The sequence below is a fragment of the Ostrinia nubilalis genome, chromosome 5 (genome assembly GCF_963855985.1).
Source record: "Ostrinia nubilalis chromosome 5, ilOstNubi1.1, whole genome shotgun sequence".
In the NCBI taxonomy this organism is placed as follows: Eukaryota; Metazoa; Arthropoda; class Insecta; order Lepidoptera; family Crambidae; genus Ostrinia; species Ostrinia nubilalis.
This window is the reverse complement of record NC_087092.1, coordinates 15,861,681-15,870,961: the sequence shown is the minus strand read 5'-3', so window position 1 is coordinate 15,870,961 and position 9,281 is coordinate 15,861,681. Positions and strand designations below refer to the sequence as shown.

The window sequence follows — 9,281 nt, the reverse complement described above, 5'->3', positions numbered from 1 at the left end:
GTTCAACAAGTTGTAAAAAATGTCCGAAGATAGAAAGAAAGTTTCTTCAGAACAACTCCAAATTCTGGTGGAAGCGTTGGAAAAAGACCGGTCTTTACTGTCTGGCCGACTACCCAACAGGAATGCGGGAATGCGGCTGCCAAGCTGACCCATTACGCCAAATGGGAAGTCTTGGCCAGGAAACTTAACTCTGTTGAAAGTGGCGTTCTCAAAAATGTAACCAAGTGGCAACAGGTATGTAAACTTTGTTTTTGTGCTAATTCACTGATTGAAACTGGATATGATCATAATTAATTAAACTATTTGTTGTAGTTTAGCTTACTTATCTTTTTATCCAATAAAAATCTCATATAACCTTAGATTAATAAAACCTAGATAGATAGTCAGTGCACGAAAGGTGAGGCAGATTTTAGTGAGCCAGAATGGCTTACTCGTAAACGTCACATGAACTGTCAAAGTGAAAAATTGGTAAACACGTCCGACGACTTTTAATTAATTAAGACGGTTTGTGCTGTGAAAGGGTGTCTAAATACATCAGAAAAACCCCTTCTGACCCACCGCACTACCAAACCACACTACCAGTAGTGTCGTGGGGAATATTTTTTCCCTTCTACACTACCAAGCCAGTAGTGTCGTTTGTAATTTTTAAGGGCCATACATCTTCATTCCCATCGACACTACTACCATAACTAAATGTAAAATTTGTAAAATTTTGGATTATTTTGTAATAAATTATGTTTATATGCAACACTAACCTCTGTGCAATTTTGCAGTTTGACGGAATTTACTGAAAATAAAATATTACCTAAAAGGGCTTATGTTCATGTTACGGTAAATGTACATTACAAGTAAAGCGCTTTCAAATGATACCAAACACGGCACATTTATCTTAACTTTATTTTTTTACTCTGTATGGTTTGTCCGCTAGAGGGCGCCACGTCAGATTTTGTGAAACCCCTTAATTATAGCAACCAGCGGAAAATTAAGACACTTCTAATGATATGTCATTTGTCGAATTATGATAAATACCTAGTTTAGAAGTTTACGAGGGAATAGGATGAACATACATACATGATGCAATAAACATTTATGACTATGACTATGACTATACATAGCCTGTCAAAATCATAACCCTCCTTTTGCTTTGCCGCAGTCGGGTAAAAATAATTTAATTTTTGTTTTTCTTTCACGCAAAGTTATATAGGTATAAGCCCTTTTAGGTAATATTTTATTTTCAGTAAATTCCGTCAAACTGCAAATTTGTACCGAGGTTAGGGTTGCACATAAACATAATTTATTGCAAAACAACCGAAAATTTTACAAATTTTACATTTAGTTATGGTAGTAGTGTCGATGGGAATGAAGATGTATGTTACCCACGACACTACTGGCTTGGTAGTGCAGAAGGGAAAAAATATTCCCCACGACACTACTGGTAGTGTGGTTTGGTAGTGCGGTGGGTCAGAAGGGAGAAAAACTAAAGAAAGTGACCAGTGTTACATTTCATAAGTAAGTCTACAATTCGACGCGTATTTTGCTTGAATTTGGCTTTCAAAAATTAAATACGGGAATGATACCAGTAACAAGAAAATTTATTTCCCAATTGTTCGCCGTACAAATACACTTCCTTTTTTATGAAATCGAGACTTTTAAGTCGATTTATCTTATTGTAATTAGGTAGGTACTTTGAATTCAATAAATAAGTAAGTACATGATGGATTTTGTTTTTGTTAGTTATAAAATAATTAAAAACGTATTAAAAATTTCCCTACTTTCGGGAAAATCGCCTTCACTGTCTACACTCCCCAACAAAATTGACACTAATGACATAAGATTTTTGCCTCACTCTTGACGAAGCGTTTGTATGAAGACTAACCATCTAGGTTTTATTAATCTAAGCATATAACATAGCAAAGTCATCTGTATTTTCAATTTTAAAAATATTTGTAGGTATGTAGTTTATTACTAAGTTCTAAGAATTCTAAAAAGCAGTACAGTACTTACTGTTTATTAATATTATCCTCTTATTTTCAGTCCCTGCGAGACTTCAAGAACAAAACAAAGAGAAAAGCAATGAAAGGACATAAAAGCCAGGAGCTAAGCGACGTTTGCTGGCACTTTATTATGAGGACATCCCAGAAACCAAGCCCATAGGCATTGTAAGCTTTTTTCCATTGGGCTGAATTGCACCACCAACCTTTGACCGTAACTTTAACGATGGCAGGTGTTTTTGTATGGTTTTTGACAGATTTCTGACGTTGCCAAAGTTAAAGTAAATTGGTGCCACCCAGCCTTACTCATCTTGCAGGATTTTTCTTAAGTGACTTGCATTTTAGATAGCTTTTTTTAGTCTTTTTCTTCCAACCCAGGATATAAGATGTGTGACAGAAATAGACCCGCTGTCTTCTGATGGCAACTGCAGCAGTTACAACCTGTTTCCAGAGGTGTTCCCTACATTTGCCTGCCAACTCAAGACGGAACGGTCCTCACCCCTCTCTGCACCTGATGGCAATGAATGTAAGTTTAATTAATAGATAGAAATGTAAGAGTTACTTATGTTTAGTTTTATAAAGTTTTACTTAAGATAGAAGTCTGGTCTCTGAGCACGTAGAATTTTGTCCAATGACCTCGAGCTACTCATCCTTATCGCTCGCGCGTAATTATATTACTGTCGCGACTGTGCGACGGGCGCCCGCAGTGAGTGTGCGACCACAACAGCAACATAATTATGCGCAAGCGATAAGGATCCGCCGCGGAGCGCGTGATTTCATATAAAAAATCCCGCGCGCAGACGCGTTGTCAGTGTGTTGTGCCGCGCGTGTTTTCTATACAAACTGAGGTACCTACTTGCATACAATTATTAAATCTGTCGTCCCGCGTACCGCGGCGGAGCGCGGCGCAGTGTGATAATCGCCTAACTGTGATTCAAAATGTCTTTCAGATTACACAACTATTCTAAGCTGAATGTATGATATTTGTTTACATGTTATTAAATAAAAACTGTAAACAAGTTATTGTTTTAACTATGTACTCTACCATTTATAATTTATACCATTTCTACGTGGGCGGTATATTGTTTGATACACCACTTTTTAAATTTATATTTATTTACTTTATTTGAATTTAAAAAGATTCAAAAGGATCAAAAAGACACGAAAATAAAATTCATTGTCGATATAAAAAAGTTGACCCTGCCTACAGGCCTACACAATACGTAACAAACACGTAGTACAAGATTTACTACGACTACGACCCACTTCCCGGCTACGGCTACGGGTCGTAGCTGGGCCCGTAGCAAGCAATGCGTTACGATCTCACGCTACGAAGCTATGAACATACGCTACGGTATGAACTTGCGGTACGAAGTTATGAACTTACGCTACGAAGTTTCAGTATTGCGTCACTTTCACATACTTTCACACGTAGCCGCGTAGCTCGATCGAAGTTATTTAAAATATTACATATTAACAAAATCGAAAGTCGTAAGACTATATTTATCTGAATAGAAGATTTCTGATTACTAAATTAACGCCCGTATACACAAACTATACTTACTTAAGTAAAGCAGCAAATCGAACGCACAGCGTTGAATAGAGCTCTGTAATTGGTTCGTGTGCCACCCTGTGCGTCCACGCGCACTGTGAGACCTCATAGTAATGTTTGTGAATACGGGCTAAATAATTTTTTCGTCGTCCAGTATTGTACTTTTAGGGCTATATTTCACCGGGACACCATGGCGGCGCAACCAGTCGCCGCTACCAACAAAATGTATACAGCTTTGTGCAACCAAACGGACACCAGGTGAGTAACTCTCTTTCTATAGAGCTGTATACATTTTGTTGGTAGCCGGCGACTGGTTGCGCCGCCATGGTGTCCCGGTGAAATATAGCCCTTAGTCCTGTACCAAGGCCGAAGTAGAGAGTAAAATATAAAATGCTCGTTTGTTATTTGTTGCTTGTCTGCGGCAGTCGTCAAGTTGGCTGGAATGTTTCTCATCCAGGCCAATGTGGAGTGTGCCAAGCAAAATTCACGTTTGCCTCGAAGTAATTCACGTTCTTACGCATTATCAGGGAATCCTACTTGGCCGTGTTCCAAGTAATACACATTCTATTAAGTTGTGAGTAAGTAAAAGCAAAAGTTAATCTTGGTCGTAATTTGCTAAGTTGTTTATTAAGATTTTTTAACTGAATTGTTTTTAAAATAGATAAAATGGTAGGATGGAGTCGACTTTAGTTAATAAAATATCTGTCGCATGACGATGTTACAAATAGGTACACAAATCACATTTAAGTGTATTCTAGCATGTAGGTATTGATTGGTATAAAAATAGAAAATGGGCCAATAGTCGACGATAGGTCATGACACTACCGATGACCTGTGTTCAGAAATACATGTTTAATCACTGCATATAGGTACCTACTTACTACCCGTAGATTTCTATACGACAGCATTCGTGAATTTTCTTAACCCCTCGTCCAGTTTTTATGAGTCGTTCACATGTATACGCAACATGAAGGCATCCCACGAACCCACCTACTTACTGTTTACATTATTCTCCGCATGATACAATATTGCGTTTGTCAACACTGACCTACTTGGCACACCATTATCGTCTTTATCCCAGCGTAACAAGGACTTGAAATAAAAATCCAGCAGTGCGAGAGATCCGCATGCGAGTTTTCACATTTTCCGACGGCTGGAGGGTGGGGGGCGGCGGGGGTCAGGTTAGGTTGGTCGGCGGGTGTCCGCTGCAGTGTCCCCTCCTTAGGTTTTTTACCCTAATTTAAGGGGATTTTTACCCATTTAGGGTATTTTCGGTGAAATAAATATAAAATTTTTCCAATGAAACGTACGATTTTAAGAAGAAAAATACTGCAGATGACATTTCTATGACTACTATGGATGCATTCCAAGAATGTTTGGAAACCGTGATACATAATTACGCGCGAGCAATAAGGATGGGTAGCTAGGGGTCATTGGACAAAATTCTACGTGCTCACGGACCAGACTATAGTTTATAATAAGTATTAATGATTTGTTTTTATTTAAAAAATAGGATAAAAAAATAATTAAGGTTCGGCCAAACCAACGCGATCAGCCGGCGTGCAGCGATGGCGATCAGACTTAAAGACTTAAATGCATTGATCGCCATCGCTGCACGCCGGCTGATTGCGTAGGTTTGGCCGAATCTTTAGGGTAAATTCGCCAAACGTTAGGGTAAAAAAAATCAGAAGTGGCTACACTCCGTTGCAAGGAGGTTAGTTCCGCGCGATCCTCCGAGCACAGATGGCGCCCGAATGTCGCGCTCGGAGTAGCTCGGGCCGATTGCTGCGGGGCCCGCGCCTCGCTGTCCCGACCGCCCGGCGCTGATGATGGGAGCCCCATGACGCAGCAGGCGCGCCCCTCACTACAATGTTCATCGCCATACTCGCTTTGTCGTTTCTCGGATTTTTTATTATCAAACCAGTGCCAGTAAGTCTTTTTGTAGTTGCGTTTGCGATTGTTTGAATTAAATGCCTACTGTTCTATAGTGTAACTTCACTATTAAGTTTATTAAACCATGAAATAACGTTTGAAATGTGAAATACACGTATGAATAAATACAAATGCTATGTTATTTATATGTGGGAAATACCAGTCATATTCATAGAAAGTCGTTTTACCCAACATTTTCCTCAATACTTCAGTACATATCTTGTATTCAACGTTGCAGTTAAAATTAATTCAATCAAACGTAGCCAATGCCGCAATGCTCATAAGATACCTTTTTGCAGTAGCGGAACGCTTCTTTTTATACATTCTTCCATGTTTGCTCACAAAACAAAAGAACTACGGTATTCGCATCGCAAGCATTTGCAACCTTATTAATGTGGTTATAAGACAACAAACGAAGACTTGGGGGCTTCATGTCTGTCTCGTTGACATAAGTAAGTATCGATCGGTCGGGGGACATGCGCGGTGCCAGTGCTTTTCCCGCGTAAACTTGCGAAAACATAGCACTCATAAACAATACTGCACTTGATTTATTAGTACGATTGCCTAGATATTGCGTACTTTTGTATGCTCAGAACATTTTTTTCACGAAATAAAAGGAACACTAATTCTGGTGTCCATTTACTTCGTGTACCATTGGAAGTATACAACTAAATACATTTCAGCAAGACGAGTAGGTTTATAGTGGCGTTAGGGGACGTGAATTAAAGTTTTTTGAAGTTTTAGTTTACACACAACGTGGTATGTGTATTCATCACTTTAATTAAATAGTAAATAGTACTACGAATCGTTCGTTCATTAGTAGTATTTGTTAATGTTTATTAATTTTCCCCCTTAAACATTCCCACGGGAATCATCGTAATTTCGTTGTTCGTATTCGCAAAATATGAATCACGATTGAATGAAAGAGTAAAACGCTACTAAAACTATACTATACCTACTATTATTCAAATAGTTATTTAGAAGATGTTTAGAATGTCTAGTAGAGGAGGTTGAGAACTTGAGAGCTATTCCGATCGGCCTCTTGAGAGGAACAATCGATCTTTATGTCCTCAAGCTCTCGGGTCACGATGTGTCTCTCGAGAATAGCTAATGTTGCAACATAGAACATCTTTAACGCGTCCCATATCTATCGATATTATCGATACCATTGCTCTAAAAGTAAAATTTGTGTAAAAGTAAAGTTTGGGCGTTAAAACAATAGGTAATTGTGCTTATATTTCAATTGCGTACTAGCTTCTGCCCGCGGTTCCACCTGCCTGAATTTCAGCCAACGACTCGTGAGTCGTGATTAAACACAGTGATGAAATCTTTGTATATCTAGTAGATTTTCAGAAAAACCTGAAGTTTAAATCGATTTTTCATATCCTTAGTTTGAGATATCATAAAACTATTGCGTACGTATTTTACCGTAGGTAGCCGTAGCCTCGTATCCTTTTCAGAGATTCAGTAGTATCTCTACTAAAGCTCATAAATGTTAGCAGTGATAGACGAACAGGCAGTTTTAATATGCGGATATATTTTTACAACGCGGATTCGCGTGGGGAGGGCAGTTGCCATGGCAATACGAGCGCTTGTAATCCGACAAAGAGGGTCGCGCTATTTCTATAAAAGCCTCAGTGTGAGTGAGGCGGGAATGCGGGATGCACTTGCACCTGTGTCGATTGGCTTAAAATAGGCTTACTTGCACAATGGAAGAGGATTGAGCAGATTTCTAAAGACTTAAGACTTAACAGATACGATATTTATTGCACCGCCTTAGTCTCTCTGCTCGACCTGTGGTTGACTGGCAGAGAATGCCACCTTGCATTAAGTCCGCCACTGTACAGTTTTATGTGTAAAAGTATAAATAAATAAAATAAATACGATACAATATCACAGTAACGTATCATAATAAGGTCTAGCGCTTAAAACTTAGACGGCTTATGTGACTGCACCAGACAGTCTGCCAATAGAGAGAGATGGAGGGAGATCGTGCGGAGAGTTGTATTCGCCTCTACAACCGATGTGAACAACGCCTCAACGTGACCACGACCGCTCTGCCAAGAGCGTAACGAATAAGAAGAAGAAGCGCTTAAACCAGTCAGTGCTTGAGGTATGGGAGCGGCACGGAAACGTTTTTGTTGATTTCAAACGCTCTGATATCAATTATTATGTTATTACGGCGTTGCCTGTCTGATATACGATGGTAGGAGGCGCCTACGCGCCTGCTATTTGCATAACCTAAAATGAATAAGCTGCAGAGGACGCTTCGACCTACAGAAGAATCTGTTTTATATCAGTTTTCATTTGCTGGTTTCGGCGTATGTCGATCGATACTTACTTACAAAGAGAACTTCAAGAATTTCAGCGTCCCATGACTTCGACTTTTTCAGTTATGATGACTTTTTATAGCCTAGCCGCAGACTACAGACTTTTTCTTGGTCGATAGTTGGATCGGGCTGTTAATCAGTATGGAAAAAGGTATAGACATGTATGAAAGTGCGCACACATTACACCGATTTGGTATCGGCCGATTCTTCATACAAATTAAATCTGGCACTATTATCGCCAACTAAAAGTCGTCTGAAATACATGATTGTTTTACTAACTACTAAAGTAGGTAGTCCTAAAGATTCCGCAAGCGAACTACACCAATATCCATTCCATCTCAATTCTCCCGTACTATTTGAACACATTAAATATTCCTTCACATTCGACTGTGTGCTCATGTGTACTTACGTTCCCACATAACGTCTGCAAACTGTGGTGTTCAGCCAAAGAAACCAATTTCCGTGCCATTCATTGAGCGTTTGCACAGAGTTCTTGATGGCGTCCTTTCATCTAGCGGCAGCTCATACAAAATTCACGTGCGTCATTCAACCGAGGGATCTTAGCCTACGTCGTAATTTCGACAGCGAACTACACTTATGTAATGTATTATAGAGCTTTGGTAAATGTAGATACGTTTGCCTTAACTTGGAAGCTTTTGTTTTGAGGTAATGAGAAGTAAAAGTAATTATGACTTATCCCTAAGTACTTACTTCATGTCCGATTTGGCATTACCACCAAACTATTTTGTGGCATTACGGAAACGTTACAGGTGAACTTTTATGGGTGTCCTTTGACTTAGGTGAACTAAGTGAACTTCTTATCCATGGGTGATCAAAGGACACCAAAGTGTTGCCTGGAGTGGAGTCCACTTTGATCACCTGGGTGGAAAAGACCCTTTTATGCCATAAGTAGAGTATCTATTTTTGTTATTTAAAGGAATATACCCATACTTATGTAATGTAAAAGTTCCTATAAGTAATTGCTTTTGTTTCAGCCAAATGACGTCCACTGCTGGACAAAGGCCTCCCCCAAGGTTTTCCACAATTAACGGTCCTGCGCTGCCCGCATCCAGGCTCTTCCCGCGACCTTTACCAGATCGTCGGTCCACCTAGTAGGAGGCCTGCCCACGCTACGTCTTCCAGCCCGTGGTCGCCACTCAAGAACTTTCCTGTCCCAACGGCCATCGTCTCTACGAGCTATGTGCCCCGCCCACTGCCACTTGATTTTAGCAATTCTGCGAGCTATGTCGGTTACTTTGCAAGTAATTGCTTATTTGATTATAATTTATAACGATACCTTTTGAGAATATTTTGAACTAGGTACAAATAAAAGGAATTGTCCCCAGTGTGATGCAGCAGAGAACCCGTGCCCCGACGGGCGGCTGTGCCCGGCGCACTGGCTGTGCTGCGAGGTGGGGTGCTGCGCCCCCGGCGCGCCCTCGCGCCGTGACGACGAGCCCCACAAGGAGCTGCCGT

General features: G+C 40.1%; 1 long non-coding RNA gene across 1 annotated transcript; it reads left to right on the top strand.

Annotated features, from left to right (window-relative positions):
- Positions 1 to 133: 133 nt before the first annotated feature.
- Positions 134 to 9,281, top strand: LOC135072067 (uncharacterized). The gene is made up of 4 exons (XR_010257352.1): positions 134 to 234; positions 2,035 to 2,159; positions 2,370 to 2,517; positions 9,152 to 9,281. It is a non-coding gene; the product is annotated as an uncharacterized LOC135072067 (long non-coding RNA).